The 26125-nt window shown below is 39.7% G+C and overlaps 1 pseudogene; it reads right to left on the bottom strand.

The window, feature by feature from the left end:
• Window positions 1-249: 249 nt before the first annotated feature.
• Window positions 250-20490, bottom strand: LOC139709465 (sushi domain-containing protein 2-like; annotated as a pseudogene).
• Window positions 20491-26125: the final 5635 nt, after the last annotated feature.

Raw genomic sequence — 26125 nt, 5'->3', positions numbered from 1 at the left:
AAATGGCATACAACACACACATACTGAAGCTTTTCGACATGCACTCATCAGAGTAAAATCGCATGAATGAACAGAAAGCCAGAAACGAAACAATAATAAAGGAAGCGAAGGAAACATAAGATAGCGAAGCGAAGGAAACATAAGATAGCGAAGCGAAGGAAACATAAGATATATAATTTGCGAACAGATCATTGACATCAACAAAACGTCTTAAGTGTCTTTGAAGACGATGACTGTAGACCCAAGCATCTAGTACTGTCCATTCTCTTTCTCCATCTCGCGTCTTACTTGTGCTGTTGGGAATGCAGAAGAAGAAGAAAAAAGCGAGAAATACATATCCTTATGCCACATTAATTTGTTTAATTCAACTCCGATTGAAAAATAGGCGAATAAACTTCATTTGAACAAGCTTAAACTTATATCATTCCAAATGGCCGTTAACATATGAAGAGTTTGTTTGCAAAAACCGATAAGTAGATTTTTGAAGATTTTGAAGTACGGTCTCTGTCATAAAGTACAAAATAATACCTTTTATATGATATATTGGTCACTACATTAAAGGTGCATTTTTGACGTTATGGTCAAAAAAGCAAAAATTTTCTTATTATTCTCTTTATTTTTTTGACCTTTAATCGCAAATATCTCCATTTGGCAAATATGGACTTATCGGTTTTTGCGAACAAACTCTTCATATAATGATTTTCAAAATAGAACTTTGATTCCATCCATCAGAGAGTTATGACTTTCTCATATCTTCTACTCAAAATGTCCTGAGAACTGAATTAGTTACGTGCATCCCTCAAGATCTTTAAATTCAATTCAATTCAATTCAATTCAATTCAATTCAATTCAGTTCTTATTATATCTTATTATCCTATCTTTATATTATATCTTATTCAACCATTTTGTAAAAACATACGTATACACATGCAAGCATACAAAGTGTACATAACATGAAAGACATTGAAAGGTCATGGACCCCTGTGAAGCAGGGCTTGTATCGATGGAGCCCAGTAACAAAATCTTATTCTGACACAAACCAAACTTCATATTACACAAACATTTCAAAAGTTTTACACAGACATACCCACCCACTCACACACAGTTTACAACTGAATGAAAATCATACATAAACAGATTATATTTAAAAATGTAGTAAAATGTATAAACATCAGCGGCATGATTACAACACAATATAAATTTCACTTCCCAAATCCACATTTTGTTAAATATTTTCCCTTTACATAATACTTTAAAACTTGACAAAGTTGAGCATGCTCTTATATTCTCATTTAAATCATTCCATATGTTTATTACTGCGTAGCGTAATGATTTCAATGCTTGAGTCGTATGTACTATTGGTTTGTGACAATATTTTCTGCCTTGTATTATAAGTATGAAGAGATGATTTACACTTAAACATATTCTCAAATATATCTTTTAAAGGGAAATACAATTATGTGGCCCATACGTTTTGCAGATGTGTGGGTAGTATTGTAAGGAAAAAGACATAATTCTTATGTCCGTCGTATAAGAGTTTATTTCGACAATGGATTATGATTATGAGGTCTTTGAATGGTTTATCTAGCAATTAGGATTACCTTTGATATTTGCGATTTCGTCCTCACTTTCATCGCTTTCATGGTCCCTGTAGGAAGAATAGGATGTGTAACAGGTGAGTGAGTTCAAATGTTCTGAGAAGAAACTTCGATGGAAAAAGTCAATTTCGCAAAATAATCAAAACGTAGTATAGACTGCAAGGTTGCGATATCTTCTAATTCATGTAAGTAGCTGGTATATTCTTTCACACTAAATCTTCGAGCAAATTATTTGCATCGTGTGAATATTCAGACCCGAAATCTTGTACTTATACCACCCCTTGCCCATAAGTGATTACATTAATAACGAATATATCAACAACTACGAATTGGAATCAGCAGAATAAATTGTACGGTACTTTTAATTCAAGTTATTTGCCAATTATTGCTCTCCGAAAGGTTGATACCTTTATTGAAGAAGAAGAAGAAGAAGAAGAAGAAGAAGAAGAAGAAGAAGAAAAGAAGAAGAAGAAGAAGAAGAAGACGAAGAAGAAGAAGAAGAAGGAGAAGGAGGAGGAGGAGGAAGAAGAAGACGAGAATATGGAGGAGGTGAAGAAGAAATGTTTCATATCATCAGATCATGACAAAGCGAGCTTCCAATGACGTCAACATCACCCATACAAGACTGCATAGAATAGGGCACAAGACACACATGGGAACAGTGGCATAAAGGGAAAAAAAATTCCTAAAAATACAGTTCGCACAGGGATCAACACTTTACAAGATTACAGGCAAATAAATATCAACATTGTCCATTGCAATAAATGGGCATCTAATCCGTAGAGAGTACAAAAATGACTTACTTATAATTTGTTACCATGCAAAACAGACTTTATATCACAAAATATATAGCATGGACTAACGTGGATTTCAATTAAAGCAAACAAAACATTCTAAGCCACTTTTCTCTCGTATGAATTTGCTGTAAATTCTTTAAAAAGTCCTAAATTATTAGGAATGTGTAGCATTCAAATAATTCATCATCTACGTAATCAAATATCACATTCACCCATTATCATGCGCTTTTCAATGTGGACACAGATTAAAATTAGGATACCACAGGGAGGTGAGAGGATACCTCCCTGGATACAAATACCATAGTTGACATTATGACAAGTGGGTACCCTTCCACTATGTTTGACGATATACAAGTTGCGCAACGGGAACATGCTTTTTCTAATATCATATCTTATGGATATAAGCGCTCATAATCTCTTTTATGACATAGAATGACCAAAGTGCACTCTATTTACAATGTCCTCATGTTAGTTATTTGATAGGAGTATGCATATTCATTGGACGGTTATGACAACATGGCATTCTTTGCCTTCGTTAGCATGCTCTGAAAAAAGCTATTCTAAATTAATGATAATTATGCACTACATATTCTTGCAAAAAAAATGAATTATACATTTGATCACCTATAACGAATAGTACAGGCTCTGTCATGCACAAGTCTCCTCTATATACAGCCATTCAAAGCGCATATCAACCGCAGCTCACTTTTTTCTCACTCTCTCTTTAATAGAACAGTACTTGGATTGACTATCATTAAAATCTTCCATTTTACAATGATACTGTTTAACGCATTCGACATCACGCATTTTACATGTATCAGTGTTTTGTTTTGTTTTGTTTTTCTCTTTACAGGAAATAGTCTTTGCTATGAATATGCTGGTAAAAAACAAACTGTCGTTCCTTACTAGAGTGCACGTGAATACAAAGGTACAACAATAAATCATGCAAGCGCGCGAATTTGCACTTACGCAATTCTTACCTTTGGCCTTTGGAATAACTATCAGTTTAACAAAACCTTTTGAATATCGATACGGAAAGGAGAAAATGAAAAGTTAAAGGGAACACCCACATTTATTTTACAACATTTAGAAGCAGCAAAGTTAAATTCAATTAGGCTTTAAGCACTTCCATTCTCTTCTTTATTCTTGATTTAAGGAAGTTTCTTTTTTTAAAGAGCAGTCGTTTCTTAAAATGTTCATTTAAACATTAATAGTTTGAAATTTCAGATTTTAGAACGACATGGTTACGTGGTACTCGATCAGTGGCACAAACTCGATATTGGAAAATATTACACTCTGGAAAATATTAGTGAGTCCATAGCTCTTGCTGAAAAGTCGTAATTCCAATATATATCATGTCACATCAACGAACTTCAATGAGTACGATACAGTGTTACATCGTAAGATTAATTACCAGTACACACTAGTATTGTATTGACGCTACAAACACACGTACACAGATCATCACACACAGAAGAAGACACACATTCATACACACATAATACATTTTATACAGCAACGGTGTATCCAGATAAAAACACATTCGTTTACTCTTTACGAGAAGCACTTATCTCAAATTGCAAATGAAATACACGTATGGGTTGTTAATGGTTTTGAAAGTGCTAAATACTTACGTCATGAGTGACGGGATCTGTTTCCGGTATTTTGAAAGCGTCTCGTAGTCAGAGTTCTCCATCTTTGTCTTCAAGCTTGCCGGCAGCATACCGTAAGGATTCTCCTTCGCCTTTTTCTTTGGGCTTTTGGAGACGGGCGGCGCTTTCCCACTGTACCGGAAGGAATCTCTCGACATCCTTGGTGAGTCGTCCCGACTTGTCGAAGGACGGGCACGGCTGGAATCGTTCGCTGTGGACGCTAATGACGACTCACCCGCCTCGATGGCTGCAGGAGCAGCGGCCGGTCTATTGTCGTAAACGGCAGTTTCGTTCCTACCAGCTCTTGACGCACTCCCGTTTGACTGTGCCGCGTTTGAATTGTCGTAGATGGGTCCGTTACCAGTACCACGATGTCCGCCAGCTCCGTCAACTCCGTTGTCGTAAACGGCAGTTCCGTTCCTACCAGCCCTTGACGGACTTTCGTTTGACTGTGCCGCGTTCCGATTGTCGTAGATGTGTCCGTTTCCAGTACTGCGATGTCCGTCAGCTTCGTCAACGTCGCGTACAGTGAGTACGACGTCCACTTGTCCGTTTCCGACGCCATTGGCGGTTGGTGTAGAGCCATTAGAACCAATTTTGGCGTGTACGTCACCATTAGAGCTGTACGCAGCGTTCTGGTATTCCCGTATGCCGGCGTTAGATTTAGACCTGTACGGCCAACCAAAAAAGAAATAAAGTGGGGAGAATGGGAAATGAAATGAGGAAAAAATAAGACCCAACATTTCACATCTACCCACATGATATGTTTCGGCATATATTTTCGGCACCAATTACTATTAACTTCGCCATTTAGATAATACGAGAAGTGATTCTGATGGGCTTTAATACCGGAACTGCAAAATTTGAATTGCAGAATACTCGAAGTCGAATACGCAGTTTAGGAAGCACAGAGGTGGCAATTTAAAAAAAAAAATCCCAAAACACCCACAAATCATCACAAAAGCGTCATTCAGTCAAACTGAAAAATAATCCAAGCAGATCTTTCAAAAGGGAAATCTTTGCAGAGGAATACTCATCTACATTGATATTAAGACTGAAAAACAATGTTTTGTGTGATAGGTCACACTCACTATTAAACAGCAAAAATGAAATTGCTAACCCCTCCCTAAAAAGAAAGAAAGAAACAAACAAACAAACAAACAACAACCAAAACAAAACAAAATCAAACCAAAAAACAAAACAAAAACAAAACAAAACAAAATCTATTTTCGAGAGAAGAATCGCTGGAATACTTTCAAGGCTTGTCTGGAATCACTGAAATGATTAGCTTATATACCTCAGCTCGTCGTCATGTTTATCATCTTTCCTCCTCCTCTTGACGATGCAGACGGTACAGATGAGCAGACAGGAGAGTATGATGAGGAAGGCGAGCACGGCTGTCACGATGTAGAGAATGAGTTCATCTCGTGTGTCCTCCACTTCAACTAAACAAGGAGGATCCATACATTGTACATTGGGGATGTGGTGTTACACGAAGATTTGTCTCTCAGATACAGGAAATTATGTTACAGAATAAAACTCAATATTATTAGAAGTATTTCTATTCCTTGTTCTACAGAAAACCTTAAGTGTTACAATGTGTGTGTTTTTTGATATGCAAATTATTTCATATTTTCTGCCAGAAACAAAAAGAAATCATTAAGATTTTTGCCAATTTTGTCATTCTTTTTTAAAGCAAGGGAAGAAAGCAGATGAATATAATTATGTCAGGAAAAGCTAAAGGTTTTGTATCCAATATTAAGTGGAATCGAATTCATGTTGTATAGACTGTATGTAGCTGCCTGTCATATCGGATTATTTTGTGTTATGTATCATGATTATAATGTGACCTTTGTACCTGAATGTTGACATGAGAATAACCTTTCTTTGTGAAAAAAAGGAGGATGAAAAACTATAGAGAGACAGAAAGTATGCGAGAGACAGGGAGGGTTGAGAGAGAAAGATAGATGTATAACTATATAGAGATATGTAGATGCATAGAAAGACAGAGAGAGGAAAAAAGAGAGATATAAAATCTGTAAAGTTAAGTGTAGTCTCAAACCCGCTCTCATAGTTCTATCAATTCTTCCTAGCCTCTTCATCCTTAGACCATTATGCTCTCTCTTGAAGCTTTTTAATGTCAGTGATGTTTTAATCTGTTCATAGTGTCAACTGAATTTGCAATACCTTGCTAAAATGTATAGCGTTATGTGAGTCAAGAATATAGGAAGTGATCTATAAGAGATCATAAAGAACTTGTAAATATCTACGAGTGATGATAGTTGCAACAGTTTTATATCCTTGTTCGTTTTTATTAACCCGAGGATTCTGCGAAGTAAAAGGTGAAAGATAAAGATACAACAATATGATTACTATATATTACGTTGATCCCAGCATCCTTGAACACACATGTTTTCATCTATGACTAATCATCCCATTCCATCTTGTGTGAGTGATGACATAATAACGCCAGAAGAATATAACTCTCTCTTTTTCAATCTCTGCTCATTCCAACTACCCGACTTACCACAGCGGGTCGTATTGGCTATCCAGGCCCCGCTTGCCCCGCACTTCCAAGTTTTAGTCCCTTCCAATTCATAGCCCGCGTCGCACATCATAACGACCAATGAACCGGACAGATACACTGTTCCTTCCTTGGCACCGTCTGCAGGGGGTGGCAGGTATCCGCAACTGATCACTGTCAAAAGATGAAGACAAAAAAGTAACTTTGGTGTAAAAAGGATCTTCGTGACTACAATTTTATATGCTCATACAACCAACTGAAGAAACACAGATAGATACTTATCTAATATTTTTCATGAGTGTGGGCGCCAGGGTGGGTTTGTTAGTAAGAGGGAGAGAGATACACGAGAGACGAAATAAAGGGGGGGGGGGATCGAAAAGGGTGCTTCACATTCTGGTTGAATGTATGTTATCATTATTCTCCATCACCTAAGGAAAAAAAAAAGAGAATTATATGAGTACAAGAGAACTCTTTTTATTTATCATGCGATTTTATACTCATACCTACTTTGAAAATAATGTACGACCCGACAATACAGAACATCTATACATGCGTTGTAAAATGTTCATTTGGCTAGTCAATGTATCTCTAGTCAATGTATCTCTAGAGAGAAAAAAAAACAAAACCAAATTTGTCTGTATTTTTTCCTTCCTGATATTTCAACAGAATCCACAATATGTATAGCACAGAAATTGACCACTATACCACTGAGTTTGGGTAAAAAATAAATGCGTGGAACAACAATTTGATTGACGTCTCGTGGGCCTACCGTCTTGCATGTTGTCACGCGCGCGTTTCCACGACTCGTGCGCGTACGCAGAAGCCCTTCCGAAATCAGGGTCGCCGGTTTTCTGGTAGTCGTAGCGGCAGAAGTGGTCGTCGCCGCATGCGTCGTCGAGTTCCTCCTCGGTCTGAAAGTTGGGGAGGTCGTAGACTGGCTGGAAGTCTTGCTGGTTGATGATGGAGTAACTGGAGCCGATTTCGTACCGGAAGAGCGTTTCGCTTTCGGCCACATTCCCTGTATGCGTAGGAATGTTGACGGTATATTGTAAGCGTCTAAACAGAATAAATATCACTTTGCGTCATGTCATAACGAAGAAAATTTCAATACTGATATGACTGGCATGAATATTGAAATATAATAATTTGATTGAGCATGATATCCTAGCTGTCACAATGATAAGTTCAGCAAGTATGAATTGAAACGGGGACAAAATGAATGAGGGAATGCATACAGTTTTCTTTGTCTCTTTTAAAAAATTTCCAGTGCAGATCGTTTGACACACTTACACTCCTCTACAAAGAACTGGTGGAGAGTCCTGGGAGAGGAGCCCGATATACCCCGTCCTGACGGGGCGGTGAAGTCGTCACTCGGGCGGTCGTTCCACGTGCCAAGAAGCCCCGCAACTTTTCCCTTCAGTGTCGGAGGCAGATGGACACGCACTGCCATCGCCGTGCTCTCCGGCGGCTGCTCCAGCTCCACGGCGATCCCATCGCCAAAGTTCACCGAGAACGACTTTCGGCCGTCAGTGGTTTGGGAAAGCTCAATGGTGAAACCTTATTTACCAATCGGGAAAGAGAGAGAAAGACAGGAAAGAAGACATCAATTTTCATTTAAACAGCAAATTCGGTGGATACAGGATGAAAAGTAGAATGAAGACACAGGATAAAGTAACTTCACTAGCCCTGAAGAATTAACATGTGAATATGGATTATATAGTGAGGTGCCCGCACCTCGCCAGGGGCCCGGAATACCCGGCGTCATCCTGTTTAAAACTGTTACGAGCGCACTGAACAATAATTTATGCCGGGGACTGTGTTCTGTACGCTTGAAACTTGACAGGACTACCACAACCAAGCAAATTGTGGTGAAAACCGAAGAGTCCTTCGCGAAAATATGAAATTTATATTAGGAATACGTGTTCTAAGTAATATTACGGTCACCCGCACGCATCTTTTACGTATATGTCTATGGGAGCATCATGGTCACCCGCACACGTCTTTTACGTGCTTTGTCTATGGGAGCGCGGGTGACGAGTTGCGGGCCCCTTCCTTAGAGCACAAACTACTATTCGCGTTCGCGTTTGACGACGATAACTGCAAATTTCCGGTATCGATCAGTGAACTTGTGATTCTATTGGAATCTTCAGCATTTTTCCTGTATGTGAGAGGGATTTCATAGCATTTCAGAGAAGAAATGTGATTCAAATATGCATAGATATTAACTATGACGAGGTGCGGGTCACCCAAGTATACGTTTTTTTTTTGTATGCCTGTCTGTTTTGCATTTCAATTAACAAAGTATCGAGGCATATATAAATTATGATGGAATTAACAGGTCACAGGTTTCTAGATTCGGTACAATGATGTGATTACAGTGAGAGCACTTCTTCTCGATCTTCCATGCAAACTGATTCATTAAGAATAATGCGATAAAATTATTACTGCTAGGAATCAATCATTACGTAACAGATTTATTTTTGCTGATTCATCGTAAGGTAATCACTACGTTCTATCTTCATCTCTCTCTTTCTCTCCTCTTTTTGTTTTTACTTTTAACATTGTTTAACATGCTTCTGACAGCCATTTTTTTCTTATTCATCTGTTTTTTATTTTATTTTTCGTAACGGCTTTGTACTGATTTCACCCTGACCCACGAACTTGACTTTCTGTTATCAAGACGTGTACCATTGAGTACCTCGCTATATGTTTCTCCTCTCTCTGTATTCTACTGTAATTGAATTCATGTATTACACGTAAATACATCCATAGAAAAATCAAACAAACATATATCTATATATTCATACAGATGTATATCAATGTAAATATAAATATGAATATAAATACAAATATATGAATATATAAATATATGTTAAAATATCCCGCTGACGTACCAATGTCCAACCAATAATTGCTCCGCTGAAAGTCCACAGCGTCCCACGTAGAGTTGGGCGAGGGAGGACGGACCCAGGCGTCCATGGTCCGACGTTCGTTCAGCTCCACATGGATTGTCGACGACTCGGCGCTTCGAATAGCCACGGCAGTCAACCCGGTTGCGTTGACTGACAGGATAAACGAATTATTAGGTGACGAGAGATTAACATATTTGGTCATGTATGTTTTCAGCGTATGCAGGATGAGAGAGAGAGAGAGAGAGAGAAGAATATAAGAGAGGTAGTTTTAGAAAAGTTAAGATATATGACAGATGAGGAAAGATAGGAATATATTATAGGGAGAGAATTTGGGCGAGATAGGGGAGAGAGAGAAAGACGAGAAGAAAGAACAGAAGAGAAGAGAATATATAAGAAAAGATGAGAAAGGTAAGTACAGTCATGGAGAATGGCAGTATGAAAAAAAAAAGAATTCTACAAGAACTTACATTCTTTCGTGTCTGAATTAGATCTATTTCACACGTCACTATACGCAAAGCCTTTGAAATATCGCCATAATAAGCACCCGCAGGTGTTTGGCCCTTGTCTGTCTCAGGTCTATCTTGATCGGTCGCATAAAAAGCCTTCGAAAATCGAAAATCGAAGATGGTCGTAATTTCTCTCGTGACTCCCCGAAGGCCAGGCTAGACGTCGCGCGACCACTCCGCGACCAGCAAGGCTGGAGTCATCATTAGGTTGCCCCCCGGTCTCAAAGCCAATGAGATACCCAATCTAGACAACTTGCTAGAGGTGGATGCAGCGGATAACTATAAAAGGCTCAATTTTGCCATGACAACCCATAAACATAAGTTTTTTTTCTTCTTTTCCTTTCATTGGTAAACAGAAGACAACTACTAGTATCACAATGACAGACACAACAAGAATGTCCACCGTTCCTGAAGATCTTTGCACACTATACCGTACCTTCTGGCATGATTTGTTCGAGTCGTCCTTGAACTGTAAAGCTGCCCTCAACGTCAGAGTCAGCCGTAGTAGTCACCAGGGTGTACTCTCCGTAGCCATTGAAGGTGTAGTTTCGAGTGTCAAATGTAATCACGTGAGGTTCACCGAAGACGGTTGCTATTAGTTATAAAAGAAAGGAGAACATTTTTATTCATCTTTACAACCCGTTATTTAAAAGAAAGTGGCTATTACTGTCTCTGTATTATGTATTTCTCTCCTTGGCATTCTTTTCCTTAGACTCTCTCCTTTTTTTTCTCTCTCTCGCTCTGTCTATCCTTGTATCTCTTCTTTCTCTTTCTCTTTTGCTTTGATTAATCTACCAACGTAAGCAGGAAGATGGTCTTCAGAATCTTTCAAAAAAGAAGGGAAAACTGGTACTGAACTCCACTCTTGCCTGAAAAGAAAGCAGTAATTGGATTGGTCAAGATCAACAAGGCAGCTAATAAAGAGACATTTCTTTTACCTTTCTTTTCTTTTCTATTACGAGGGAGATGGATCAACATTAATGATATCAATTTTAAAGAATTTGTATTTTACAGTACACACACCTTCCGATTTTGCATTTCGACATGGTATACATTTGCTACACTCTTCTGTGGCAAGCTTGTAATTCATTCTTGATAACCAAACTTTATGTGTACAGCGGCGGGGCTGTGTGTAGTTAATCGCAATGGTCCTGTGGAAGTTATTCACTGTGCACTCGTCGTCGCCATGTCGGGCGGGCCTGGGCGGGCTTTCGGACTGCCAAGAGTTATTTTGTCCTATTTTCGAAATGGAATTGAATAATTATGATGATGAATAATACTCTTCTCTGCACTACGGAGGGGGGCTGTCATAATCAGCTGCTTTTGGAGGTCCCTGCCAAACCATTTTTGGTTGGGTATATACAGTCATGTTTGCACTAGTGGGTATTCTCGCATGTACGACCCTTTAAAGTATCTTTGTTAGTAAGGAGTTATTTGAATATTTGAAAAAAAAACCCATAAAAAACACAGATAAGTGTTTAAATTGTTTGTACCATAGAAATGGCTTTGTGTTGAAGAAATAATTTTGTATTTCATCCATCCTCTGTATAATTATGTTGCTTCGAGAAATCAATAAATTCTATCATTTGAAAAAAATAATTATTTCCATCGTCTCGATAAAAACGTTCTAGTGACCAACGTCTCGATTAAAAAGTTCTAGTGACCGCTGGGAGAGGTTGAGTCAAATTAATTACGTCATTGCTAACTTTCCGTTGCAGTATGACCACAGGACTGAGATAATCTCCAAGCGGACGATGGGTTTTGAGTTTTAGCCTATGCTTACTGTGTCGCTTGATATCAGACACGACGGGTATTAGTGTCTTTTCTTTGATTATAAAGATAGATCATAATTTTCCTGTGTGTACAACTAACTTTGACGGTTTTATCACTCAATTTATGTTATCGCAAATCATCAACCCGAGTTGACTCTAGAAGACATTCCCTGACTGGAGTAATAGAGATTTTGTTTTGTACAATGTGCACCCCAAACCCTCTTTGACCATTGGATGTGACTGCCGCGACAGGAATCGCACACCTACCAATATTTGGCGGGTCGTAATGTTTGCAATCGTCGACGGACGGCGAAGCTGACGAAAGAGATCACAACTCGACGTCTCTCCGTCGTCCTCATCGTCATCGTTGCCGGATTCGTCGTTGGCGGGTCTTCCCGCAGCATTCCTCCCATGGGATGCGATCGTGAAGGAAGCTGGAGAAGAAGGGAATGTGGCCGGGACTCTTGTCGGGCTGAAAGCCGCTGTGATGGTGCACCTGTACGTGTCCTCCAGCCGGCGTGTCCAGCAGGTGAAGGAGGTGGCCGTCTGGCCGGTAGCAGCACAGCTGTCCCCGCCCGAGCATGCTTCAGAGTGCAGTGACAGCAAAGAAACAAGGTCAACGTTTACCGTCGTGAGCGCGGAAGATGGAGAGGGGTTTGTTTGGATACTAATTGGTTTGTCAGTAAGTCCACATCTACGGTAGACTGCCAATAATGCACACAACGAAGCGTAAACCGTCATTTTGTATGTATCGATGCAACTTCATGCCTCGTCATGGCATGTAATTAGAAACCAGGAGAAAAGTTTCAACATGATTATCTGAAAATGTATGAAGTAAGAATAGATTAGAACTTACACGACGGGAAATGATTACATATCACTAATGTAACGCCAAAATGTAAAACGAGTCCTAAGATGAATTTAGAAACTGAGAATTTGGAAAAACACGAGATACACAGGAAATGTCAAGTCAGAGCAAACTTATTAGAGACAAGACGTTTGTTGTTCATATATAGAGATGAGTCTATTCCATGGGGGGGGGGGGGTGGAGAAACGAAGGCAATCTTAAATAACATCCTTTAACCCGGAATGTATCGACAATATCGATCTGCGGTCTTACCTTGGTACTCTCGCCCGCACGCAGTGGCTCGCCTCCGGCCGATATTCGCAGTTTTCTGCGCCGACGCCATCACCGCCGTCACGTTCGCACCACGGGTAGGGTTCGTAAACACTCGTATCCGCCATCGCCTGCATCAGCAAGCAGGGGCAAGGCGGGACGGTGTCGCCCGTTGTATCTGCGTGCGTCTGGTCCGCAGCCCACTCTTCGCACCAGGCTGAGGCTACGGCGCCGGAATCCGGATTGAGATTGAAGGGCAAGGACCACATAGCTGGTAGAGGGGACTCCATACTTGCGTCGTCTACTTCTCCGTTGACCCACCTGCACCACCATGTGAAATGTTTGAGATTGATTTTACGTCCATCAATTGTTACGTAGTAGTCTGCATATGAAATAATAGTATTACTTAGGAAAGCCTCTTTAGCACTAGTAATGCTGTGGCTTCCAGAGGTCCCTGTCATTGTTATTACCCAACAATGACAGGTGAGTCCCATTTCAACAAAATGAAGTCAGGAAGGACATTGTGAGTATTCACGTCTTATCCAGACGTTCAATCTCGGACATGTCGGAGGGATTTGATTCAGGATCTGTCATTTCAAAATAGAGAGCCTTGTATATTGCACCACCAAGAAGATGTTCCTTCACAATATTTTATGAAAGTAAACTTTGCGAAAGTCCTACTTCTTTAGACTTTCTGAAATGACTTTTAAGCCAAGAAGAAGTCAGAATATTTACCATAAGGCCTGCATAATAAGGAATTAATATGCAATTGCATTCGCTGTTCAGCCATCAATGTATTTTCTTTCTAATTGAAAGAATGTATTCTGATAATTGAATTAGTCGTTGTCTGGTGTTCCCAGCACTTGACCCTCATACCTATTATTGCTGGAGAAATTGGCATGACCGGACACAGTGATACGGAACACTCCAACGTTAGCACCGCCCACTGCAGCGGTGATGGCACTGACTTCAAGCAACACGCCCCCATTAGCCAGTCTGATCGCCAGTCTCTATGGGGCTGCTCACTGGTGTAATGCTGACGGTACCCGTGGGTTTCGTCCTCCTCATACACGTAGAGTAGAATGTCGATGAAGACATTTTGCGACTCTGAATCTTGGTAGGGAAACCCGTCAGTGGCCCATGACATGCGCAGGATATCATTCTCTATCCGCTCCACTGAAATGGCAGGCTCTATCTGATCTAGTCCAACTGTTAAATCATTGAGCAGTAAAGTACAGTTTTTATATCGTAAAATTAATAGTTCTTCTCGACAAAGTTTTTGATATACTCAGTGACATCACTACATCATATTTCACATTAAGTTTGAATTCAGTCATGATATACAATATTGATGCTTTGCAATACCGTCCATACCCGTGGTAACGATGTCATCTTTATAGTCTCAAAATCTCAAAATGAACATTATGTCGATAAGCAACAATAGGAAACAGATGCGCAACATGGGAGAATTACTATGATTATCGATCATCAGACGGTTCTTCGTGATAAGGATTTGATAGAAGTATAAGAGCAGGCTGTTTAACTCGATGAAGTGGTCCCCGCCTAACATCCAACTGGATCCCATGGAAGACAGTTCTTGCAGCTGAATATGGGCTATCCAACCATCTTCTCAGATGGAAAAAAAAAAATGAAACAATAACTGCGCAAGGACGTTTAACAACCTAGTTTCATTTCATTTCATTTCATTTCATTTCATTTCATTTCATTTCATTTCATTTCATTTCATTTCTCGTCCTTCCACCATCCACGCGGTAAATCTGGTGCTCTATTTCATCGTCGGCGAATGACGACATCACTTGGAAATTTCATTTTACTGAATGGAAACAATTCAACGCATTTCCTTTTGTTGCAAATACCTCTCCAGTATCTTTCTTCACATCCTGCATTTTCTACTCACCTACTGAGATCCTCCCTGAGTAGTTAAAATTCTGCCCGTTGTCGATCGACAGATCTACGCGAACCGGCCCAACGCGCATGAAGATCGGGGTGGAACACCTAACCGTGAACGGGTCCCTGTCAAAATCGTACACGGCCCGTATTCGCATTCCCTCGATTAAGCAGAGAATGTTGCTGCTGCTCTCAAAGCATGGCCCGGATATCGATAGGACATCGCCCCCGAGCATGCTGACCTGGTTTGGCGATATTTCGAGATCAGCTGGTGCATAAACAAAACAAAAATTTGGCAGAAAATTGTCAGTTGTTAGACTGAGAAAAAGCATTGTGAAAGCTGTATTCATATCGTTAGATTGCGTGTTGTCAATAAAATATTGCAATCACGGGTTTTACATTTTCACGTAATGTGTTGTCGTAACTGAAATAAAGATGAACTCAATCGAACTGGAACGAATTATCTAGGTGATTATGGGAATGAAATGGTAACGATAGTTTGTTTTACAAGTACTAAATTGTTTGTTTACGTTATTGACATTAGCATTATAACTACGATATTTTCAGTAGCAATTACGTAAGAACGTATATTGAAGTAAACCAACTTATATCCTGAAGGCAGATGTAAACAATTATGGGATATGACGACTTTTAAAGATGCTTTCCATATTGATGTTGATATTTACATAGATTTTATGTTATGCAATATGAATTGTGACGACAAATATTGGAAGAAGAGTTTAAAAAGATAAGGAAATCGGCACTATTTCTTTTTTTAGCTAACTTGCAATAACCATTTATTGAAAAGTAACATTATTAAACCACCGCACTACGATAGTACTGGCAGTTAACACTCAAGCCTCACTATAAGATCACTTAAGAAAAGATATGGCATATTCACACGTAAAATGCCGTTCATAAATGGATAATAAATGGGTTTGTTTGGATATCAAGCTTTCACATCTAAGTAAATTATGAAAGCCTGATTCAGCACTTATACGAAGATTCCTACCCTTCTAGTTTCTCTCAAATCTATAACAATCTATATATCGCACATTAATTATCTACCCTCCTTGACTTTTGAACAGCCCAAATCACATCGCTTTCGCATTCTATCTTTCCGACTATTCGAGAGTTACTATCGGGTGGATAATAATAATGATGATAATAATGATAATGATAATAATAATGATAATAATGATAATAACAATGACAATAATGATAACAATAATGATGATGATAATAATAATAATAATGATAACAGTAATAATAATGATAAGGTCTTATTTACTCAGGGTAACCTCTTCAGTGTTGCCACTGGTCTACCAGAGGGCACTGCTAATGTTATTACCCTAGCGTTGCCAGGTACCCATTTATACACCTGGGTCGAGAGGGACATAGCGGGTAAAAACATCTTGTCCAAGGACGTAAGCACTGAGCGACATTCGAACTCTGGTCCTGCGATCGGGAGTCGGGAGTCTTATCCACTCTGCCACAGCGCCCCCACTTACTAACGCCGGCATGGCCGGGTGCAAACGTGCATTATTTGTCCACTATAAAGTTTTAAATCGCACTTACGATCTGTGCTGTCACCGCATCCCCCAGCCCTAATGGCGCGTCCGTCGATGCGAAATATCCACCGGCCCGGAATGAGCACATTGCTCGCCGATACACTGATATTCAATATTTGGTCCGTCTGTGAACCTGGCACTGAATAGTAATTGCTGCCATCACCAGCGTTGAAGCCGACCTGCAGAACATACACGAAACCAAGACAATGCAGCCCACAATAGATGTCGATGTTTTGTATGGTTTTGTTCATCGTATATGCATCACGATTGGCTCACGACAAATGAACATAATCATAGTCTGCTGTAAAGTTTGGAATAACATGAACACTGATGAACGAGATAAATCTCACAAAGTACAGCCTCAGAATTAAGTTACCACACACAACATCAATCGTTCTCTGCAAAATAAAGCTAAAAGATGTGTTCAGTAGCACTGAGCATTTGTAACACAATGTGGTATTATGTTTTCACAATTGCTCGTCGAAATGATATTTATGATTTTAATTATGATTATATGATAAATTGATACATAAGCGTCAAAATCACTTGTCTAATCTTAATATCAGTATCTGCTCACCTTCTACGCTCTTAAAGAGAAGAAATAAAAATAACTCAAATTCATTGAGGTGAGGTAAGAGAAGATAGAGGGATTATTCTTCTCTACCCCTTTCCACTCCCTGCAATTAACTTTACCATCGTCAACCTGCTTGTAAGCAGTATCAATGGCTTTGGGACATGATGAACCCGAAAGGGTTAAATACCCAGCTGCCTTCTCGGCCCGACGGCCACGGTCTTTGTAGCTGTGGCTCACCTGTGCGGCAACTGCATAGGGGTTGTCGTTCGCCAGCCCCGTTTCCCTGTTCCCAAAGCTGGACGAGCCGGTCGTCCACTCGATGCGATCGTAGTTGAATATTGTGAATGAATACGTCCCGTCCGACACGAGTACGGCTTGGAAAGTGTTCAGCTGAGCAAAGCAAAGTTTATTGAACAAGGTTAGAAGTATCTCGACGGGTAAAACAGCCCTATCATGGCATAGGAAGGACGGGCTACATACATCGAACGAATGGGCAAGATGAATCGGTCATTTACGTCAGTATAAAGGACGAGGAGTTCGAGTCCCGCAAGACGCCGTTTTATTTTATTTTATTTAAAAAAGAAAGAAAAATATTAGCGCATTTAATAAAGTTGTAATGATATCTTTCAGTAGAATGAGTGCTTCTGCTCAAACTTCGGCATTCAAGTAGAACTTGACGAGTCAAATCTAGTCATAAACACATCCATCAATGTCTATAATCAAATCGGGATGATTTATCACTTGTTTCCTTTGGCTAAAGCAGGGCAGTACTTCGGTCAAATTTTATGTAAAACTATACACAGAAAAATATGACGAAAACAACAATGACAATTGTCATTCTAGGCTATAAAGTCATATCAAAAATAAATAAGGACTACTTTAGCAAGATACGGACATGACGGATAAGAAAGATAGGGACTATAGACCCTAATGCTAGAGTCACACACGGCCGGGTCACAAAACGGATTTGATCCGGGTGAAAATGAGCCGGATAAGTCCAGGAATGGAGGGGAATTTATGCTACAGTCTCACACGGCCGGATTTCGAACCAGGTCCATAAGGAATTAAAACCGTATCATCCCGGTTTGAGCCATAGAGCCCCGTAATGACCCGTATCCAACCGTACAAAAATCCACTGTAAAATCCTTAACTGAATCCTTTTCGACCCCTATTGACCCGTACCGACCCGGATGTAAACCTTGTCATCATCCGTTGCATGAAGGCAATGCGGTATACGGCAAGGGTCCATACGGTTTTACGCTGCGGGTTGCAGCGGGTTGATGCGAGTCAATGCGATTCGAACCGATTCAATTCGGATATCAATACGGAATTGAAATCCGAGAGAAAATTTTGAACATGACTGAAAAAAATTCACTGCCGTATCGTAGCCCCCGGAATCCATCAGGAATTGACATGGGTTACGATGCGGGTCAATGCGGGTCACTACGGCTCGAATCTTGTCGATGCGGTTTTGATTCCTTATGGACCCGGTACGACATCCGGACGTGTGTGACTCTAGCATAAGTGTCAGCTTCAAGAACTCACTGGAACTATTTCGCCAGGCAACAGCTTTCGATTGTTGTAAAACGTCACATTCTCCCAGGTCGCCAGGAACGCAAACTTCGCGTCGAAAGGCTGGAAGCGAAACTCGACGCGGAAAATGCTGGCGATCTGCTCCGTCAAATTGGCGAGGAGCTCCGTCTCATCGGTCGTCTGCCGAAACCACACATTCCCCGTCTCCTTCGACGCGTCCACGTCCGCCCAGAAGGGCGCAACCACCCGCCGATCGTCGTCCAAGGGAAAGCTATCGGGTGTGTACTGGGATACGTTCTTGAGGAACGATATGATACCATTAGTGTTGACCTATTGTTGAGAGATTGGAAAACAACAAGAAGAATAATCATCTGACTGGGAAATCTAGAGCACAAGACCATTTGTTGCTTGATCAAAGTATACACACATACGCTGCTGTACGATGGCTCATAGCAAGTCAAACGCTTGTTCCCCAATGTTTGATACTTCCGGCATGGTAGGTATGATACATGTCGGTCCTACCTATCCACTACATTAGATAATAATGCGACTTGAACACACGACTTGCTGATGTCTTTGTCCAAGCTTTACCATAATATCACAATACCATATGTACACATTACAGGCATGTTTAAATTGGCTGGCGTTACCTGTACTAGCCTGCATCTACTGTAGGCCTACGTAATATCTGGGTTCTTATTTCAAGTAGTATAAACATTTAAAACTCGATAAACATTGATAAATGACAGAAACGTAATGATCAAAATCATACAGAAGAACCATTTGAGACACCAACGAAATAATAGATGAAATTTGACCAATGATTGATATCAAACACTTACTGGTAGTTATTTTGACAAAAATAAAGATGTGGGACGCTTAGAAAACTTACTATTAAGAATTCATGATTTTGATCAAAGTAAGGAAACTCAAGATCCAGCACAATTTCTCCAGATCCGCCATCGTCGTTCCTTGGCAACCTTGAGTCCCCGACAGACTCTCCGTAAGGGTAAAGAATATCGTCTGCTGGGAAAGACGTATAGGTGACTTTTATTCATTTTTTTAAACATAAAGGTACATCATGAATAGGTATGAAAAGTAATGCATCAAAGGTATTATGAATAAAATTAATAACATAGAAGTATTCTGAAAAGTGAAATGTGAAAACTATGTTGTATGGAGATTCTTTAATGACTAACGGACGGACGTGGTTGGATTAGTGTTTCACCAAGCATACAGAAGTTATAATAGACCCAAGCAAAACCCTCAAAATGCCGAACTCCGGCATTGGGGCCGACGGATCCCCGTGGAACAGGAGCATTTCACAACGGGCAACACAGCAACTGAAGGAACTCTCCACAACCTTTCCACAGCTATTAAGAATGCTAACTGGAAGCTACTCGCCGACGACAAAGTTGTCTTAAAACTGGTGATATCCATCGAAACTAAGCTCATGTCCACCTCCACGATGCCTTCTGCAAAGACTTGAATGAATGACTGCTTGACATCGAAAGCCACGATGCTTAGATTTCCCCACTTTCACAAAGAGTGCATCACCACCAGGCCGACATGGAAGAGGCAGAGAAATACTCAAGGCAAATTGCCTGATATTTGCCGGTATAGAGGAGAATAGCATAGTGCACCGACGACTTCATTCTCAACATTTGCGGGCCTAGGAATCGACATCAAGAGCAGCGATACAGACAATAGTCATCGTCTGGATCCCGTCCTCAAGAAAAGTGGCACCAACGGGAACACAAGGGTAAAACGCCATCGGCACATCATCGTGAAGTTTGCCAGCTATCGCATGAGAGAGAGAGGGTCTATAGCTCAAGATTCGGTCTTCGAAAGAAAGGTATGAGCAACATCTACATCAACGAAGACCCCACGAAAGAGCGATCACGGCTCTTTTGGAAACTGAAAAAGGAGCCTGAAGAAAGGAACCCACAAACTCTGGACGCGGGATGGTAGGATCCTTGTCAAAACACGTACCGGCGAATGAGTTACCATCACGAGGGGAAGCCATCTCCACAAAGTCGTAGAGTGAACATTACATTTTGAACTTTTGAACTCTATTTCATAGTGTATTTTGTAAGATGATTCAGGACATAGGGACTATTCTATGTCACCTTAGAAATCTAGGATCGTGTTGTATTCATGTTTGTATGGGGGAATTTGCATCATGCACTCTATCAATTTTCCTAGGTATAGAGGAACGAAAATTGCTCATCTGAATATCAGAAGTTTGAGATGCAAGAAGGATGATTTGTTTCAATTCTTACAACAAAGTCCATATACGATATCATATCGCTATCAGAAAATTGGCTTGACGATAGTATTAATCTTAATGTAATATCACTTGAATCTTGTAAGACAGAAAGGAAAGACAGGGGTAAATTTGGTGGAGGTGTTGCATGGTATATCAGAGAAGAGATTATTCATTTAAAAAGAAGCGACTTAGAGTATGACAACGTCGAAATTCTGTGGATAGAAATAGGTATGACTTTTAAGAGGCATACAGTGGGGTATAATATCGTGAACCTGGGATTGATAATGTTTTCTTTGAATATCTGGAAGACTGTGCATTGACAAGATGGACAACTTAGAACGGACGATATAATACTCACTGGTGATTTTAATTGTAATATGCATGCTTACTTCTCATCCTCTTTCACATAAAATGAATGATTTGTGCAATGCAATGACCACGTCTCAAATAAATAGAGAATCTACACGTATATCTCCCGACGGCACAACTTTGATAGACCTGATTTGTATACCTAAAAATAAGTATAGACATGGAGCTGCTTCCATCTGGAGTTCAAGTTCTTGGTCTGAGCGACGATTCACTCATTTTTTCTTTTTTAAACAAAGCCTTAATCCCACAGAAAACGAAGCCTCGGTATTCACTTTTCGTTCTTTCCGATCCTTTGATGAAAATGTCTTTCTATCTGACTTAGCAGCATAGATTGGGAAGATAATCTAGTAAAACATCTTAAAGTAGACATAATCTGGCAAAAAGATTACATATACTGTTAATTCTTAACAATGATTATAAATCACTTTGTGGTTTTTGTTTTCCATGAGTTTAACTAATCACCATTACTTAATTTTATAACAAAATTTGTGTGTGTGTGTGTGTATGTGTGTCTGTTTTTGAAATATTTTCATATGTCTCATGTTTTGATCGTATAAAGCAAAATTGTTTCCTCTTATTCTTTTTGTTGGGAACTACCCAAACAAGACCCTGGTCTTTTGTAGTTTCCATGTTTCAATAGCTATTAAATGTTATGTATTGCACGTTCATGTACTTGTTCCCTGTCCTCAGTTTGTTATTGTACAAATGATATGTTTTTTAAATGGAACAAAATAAAGTTCATGAACATATAAAGAGTAAGTGATAAACACGCCCCATCTGCCATGAGGAAGGTCATGGAGCGCCCTGGATTGACGACGCCTCCAGCTTGCTAGGAATCGGGACCACAATAAGCAATGATTTGATTAACAAAATAAACACATGTATATCCAAAGAGTATACGCTTACAGATATATAAGCTGTGTGTGACTGGCATGGATCTTGGGGCACATAGAGTATACTATGTGATCATGAATGATATTCATAATCTATTTAGTTCTTGAGTCATAATCCTTAATGGTGGGTGAATGACTCTTGCTCCTCGAGTAAGATCATGGGCTCCTTTTCATGGCCGGCGGAACTGTGGGGCCGTGGGGGCTCGGATCCCCACACTTTTTGTGCACCATACAAAGGAATACATAAGGTGTCATCACTTTGGGCACCCACATTTTTTTTTTACCCGGAAGTACGTAAGTGGCACTAAACAGAAATGTAGAAATAGATAGAGATCCTGTATGAGTGCGGTAAGGTTGCGTTTTTCCTCTGAAAACCTTTGTATTTTTTTGTCCCCAAGAAATGAAGGGGAGAGATGAGCTGAGGACCCTTTTTTTTTTCTTTTGCTTGTGAGCTCATGGAACCCGGAACTGGGCCCCCACACTTTTGAAAACGCTCCGCCGGCCCTGCTTTTAATAGACCCTATAGGCGATAACTACAGCGTGATTTGTCAGTCAACGATAAGAAACCTCTAACACACGAGTGACGAATGGGACGCTACTTTTACTTTAATATCTTTTTATTCTTCTTTTTCTTCATTATCTTCTTTTTTACAATGGCGTAATGATTCTATGTTTGTCTCCGAGGTGCAATGAGAAAGTATTGAAAACTAGCTATTATAATTATCATTATCATATTATTACTATTTTTGTTATTATTATTATTATCATCATCATCATCATAATCATTGTTTGTCATCCTGACTTTAAGATATTTTCGTATCAAGCCGATTTGATAACGATTCGTTTATTTGTTTGTTTGTTTCCTAAATCAAGACGCCTACTAGGCCACGCAAAAGGTTTTTAATTCCGCAGCGCTATTTCTTTTTCTGCCTCTATACTGGGCCTACCACGGTATTGGAAATTTGTGAAAGTGTGCTATCTATGTGTATTGTGCTTATGTAATAGATACGTTAAAGGCTTGCAAATATTCTCTGACGTTAGAAAAGTAGCCCACAAGATATTAAAAGGGGCACGGTATAACGTTTATTTGACAGACAGGCAATTACTGGAAGCACCATCAAGCGGTGAACTCCGCTGTCTGCTCGCTTCAAATATAGCCATTGACGGAAACGCTATAAAAAGAGTGCAACCGGACCCCGAATTCACACACTCCAGTAACTCTATTTGCAGTCAAGAATTCTAAGCCAAGGAGAGAGGCAAACGGACTCGTATTCACCTCCCATTGAACCAAACTAGTATACGAAGAAAAAAGGAAATGAAAGAATGGAAAAGAGAAGTTATATTCCCTGCGTCTCGCTATTGAAAGCAAGTTATATTTGATTAGTCATCCTGATGCAATGGGTAAACGCTGTGACGTGATCTCGCTCTGTCCTTTTAAGGTAAACGAAATAGATCAAAACGATGCTATTTGGTGTCTGTCGCTTCTCCTTTGTGAGCCCAGAGCGTGCAGACGAGAAGGTGAGGGAGGGGTGTCCCCGTTTGTTTCGTTGTTTGCACCATAGTGTAATTATGCCTGGACTATGATTTTGCACCGAGGAGGTGCAGGTACATTATTTGCCAAATCGTCTCGATTTTTTAGTTCGACCCAAGTATCCCGTATCTCTATGATAATACATGATGGTATGTCACTGGGTCACATTTTTTGTGTGCTCGGTGAATAAAGTGACAACACCATTCTTTCTGAGTGTGAGCAATGCTTTCTACGGATACTTCGTGATGAGACCGCCCAATAGTTTTAATAATCAAGAAGATGCTGAATAAGCAATAATTTTGATCGCCTGCTTGACAAATAATCCAGGTATATCCAGAATTGGGGTACAGGCGGTTACACAGGTGATGAACCCTCCTCCTCCCGTTTGTTTCCGTTGTTGTTCTTTTGTTTCTTCTCTACTATATCACACTATTGCTCTCTTTATTGTGGAAATGGTTATGATAGCGACGTTCATAAAGAGTTACTAGACGTTTTAATCGAACAAGATTTGTAAGACGTATTCTTAGGCTGCGGAACATTTTTTTTTTTTTTTTTTTAGTGTGTGTGTGTATGGGGGGGGGGGGGGCTGCGAGCTGTTTAGGGGTCAATGGTACCCCTCCCCATCCTTTTTTCTAGGTTATTTTGAACATTCTTCAAAATAAGAATTGCTTCTCATGGAATTGCTCACACAAACGTTATGATTATAATAGCTAAAGTTGCGAAAGCTTTTCAACATTTCTTGGAATGCCCCGACGACTCACACTACCTACATGGATCATTGTCACACATGAGCGGCGTCCGTAATGAATGGCAGGAGCGGTGTATCGTGGTCATATAAGGCAAATACAATTTGTAAAATGGATGGGGTTGTAATCAGACTTCCGTTGCCAGCCCTCCTGTTTACATATTCGCCATATCGGGCGTATTATTATGGGGCATACTTATCAAACCCTGATATTACCACACCTTATCCATTGCAATGTTTTCGGGGGGGGGGGGGGGGAACTGTGCACCATGTCATTTGAATAGAATTTCAAATCTTCAGAAGCAAATAGGAAAAATTTCACAACAAACTCAAAACCACGTTGCATTCTACCCATCTGTTCTGAAAATTAAGTCTTTTGAAAATATCTGATCTTAACAAAATTTCAACTATTGGTTTTATGTATTTGTGTAGAAATAATACGATACCATTATCATTTCATTTTTATAAAACATAATGAGGTTGATATACTGTACAAGAGTGGCGGAAAATTATAACCACCCAATTTTAAGTATGAATTTTCGCCATAAGATATTTCGGACAAAATGTGGAATAGTATTGTTTTCCAGATTCTATAAGGCAATGCACTTCTATATGTCTGAGACAAACTTTTGGTTCCCAGAATCTTCATTATACATTTCGATGAGCGTGATGTTAATGATAAAGGCAATGATGACAGTGATTATGATGCTAATTATAATGATGATAAGATAATGAGGACAATGTCAATGAAACTACGATATATCAAGGACCTTCATTTGTATCGACATTTAAATCATTCCCATTTACATAACGTTAGATACAGTCTTTCTTGTTACCTCGGAAATCAAGTCCTATGCTGTTTGTTTGCTTTTTTACATCCAATGTAATTTGCACAGTCACGGTTGGAATGCCTCTAAATGTCAATGTTTTTATTGTTAATATTTTTGTTGTTATTATTACAACAATGACTTATGACACCTCCTATTCTTGTTGGATCCTACATGTACATTGCATATGATCCCACAACATTATAAAGCATCTTAAATCAAATTGAATTCACTTCCATCAGCAACAAGAAATAAATATATTACAACATGCAAATTTAATTCGATCTAAAAGAGTCTTACCATTCGAAAGAAAGTCACTGAGTATTGCTATACGATTAATAGGCCATTATGAATTGTTATCACTGAGGAGGCCTATAAACGCTTGTACCGCTATCTCTAATGATTCCCGATCTGACCTTGTTCTAAATGGCAATTTGTTTTCCTGGGATGAAATCCCAAAATGGAACTGCCAAATCATATTAGTACACCATATCAATTAGCTGATTGATTCTCCATTACAAGGTGGATGATAGCCACTTTCTACGACATTGTAAAATGATCATGTTGTATTATATTAATTGCGTGTTGGCGACGATAATAAAATACACTAACGCCCGGTTCTCTCGAAACGTTGTCTGAACAAGAACCCGAATAACAATAACATCAACCTGCACCACCATCAGCAACAACAACAGTACTCAAGATCTAAGAAGAGTAAGCCAACTGAAGTGAATGTGTAGTTGTAGCTATTGCATACAGATACCAGAATTCCCTTTCCTTCCAAGTTTGCTTCACAATCTTGATATATTCTATTAAGCCAATGTTATCGAGAGCTTGACCTACATAAACATACACTTGTACTAGTAACGCCTTGATTACCTTCAGAACAAAACAGGGCTTGTCGCTTTTTCGAGGTCACTGAACAAGCAAGAAATCGATAATCCGTTATCCACTAGCAGGTGTAATTTGGGCATGGTAAATCATTCACACAAGAAAGCGAATGTGTATTTGTTTGTGCGTGAGGACA

Source organism: Diadema antillarum, unplaced genomic scaffold, assembly GCF_040938485.1.
Source record: "Diadema antillarum isolate AM-2024a unplaced genomic scaffold, OU_Dant_1.0 seq00001437_RagTag, whole genome shotgun sequence".
Classification (NCBI taxonomy): Eukaryota; Metazoa; Echinodermata; class Echinoidea; order Diadematoida; family Diadematidae; genus Diadema; species Diadema antillarum.
Note: the sequence above shows the minus strand (reverse complement) of the source record. Positions and strands in the feature narration are given on the sequence as shown.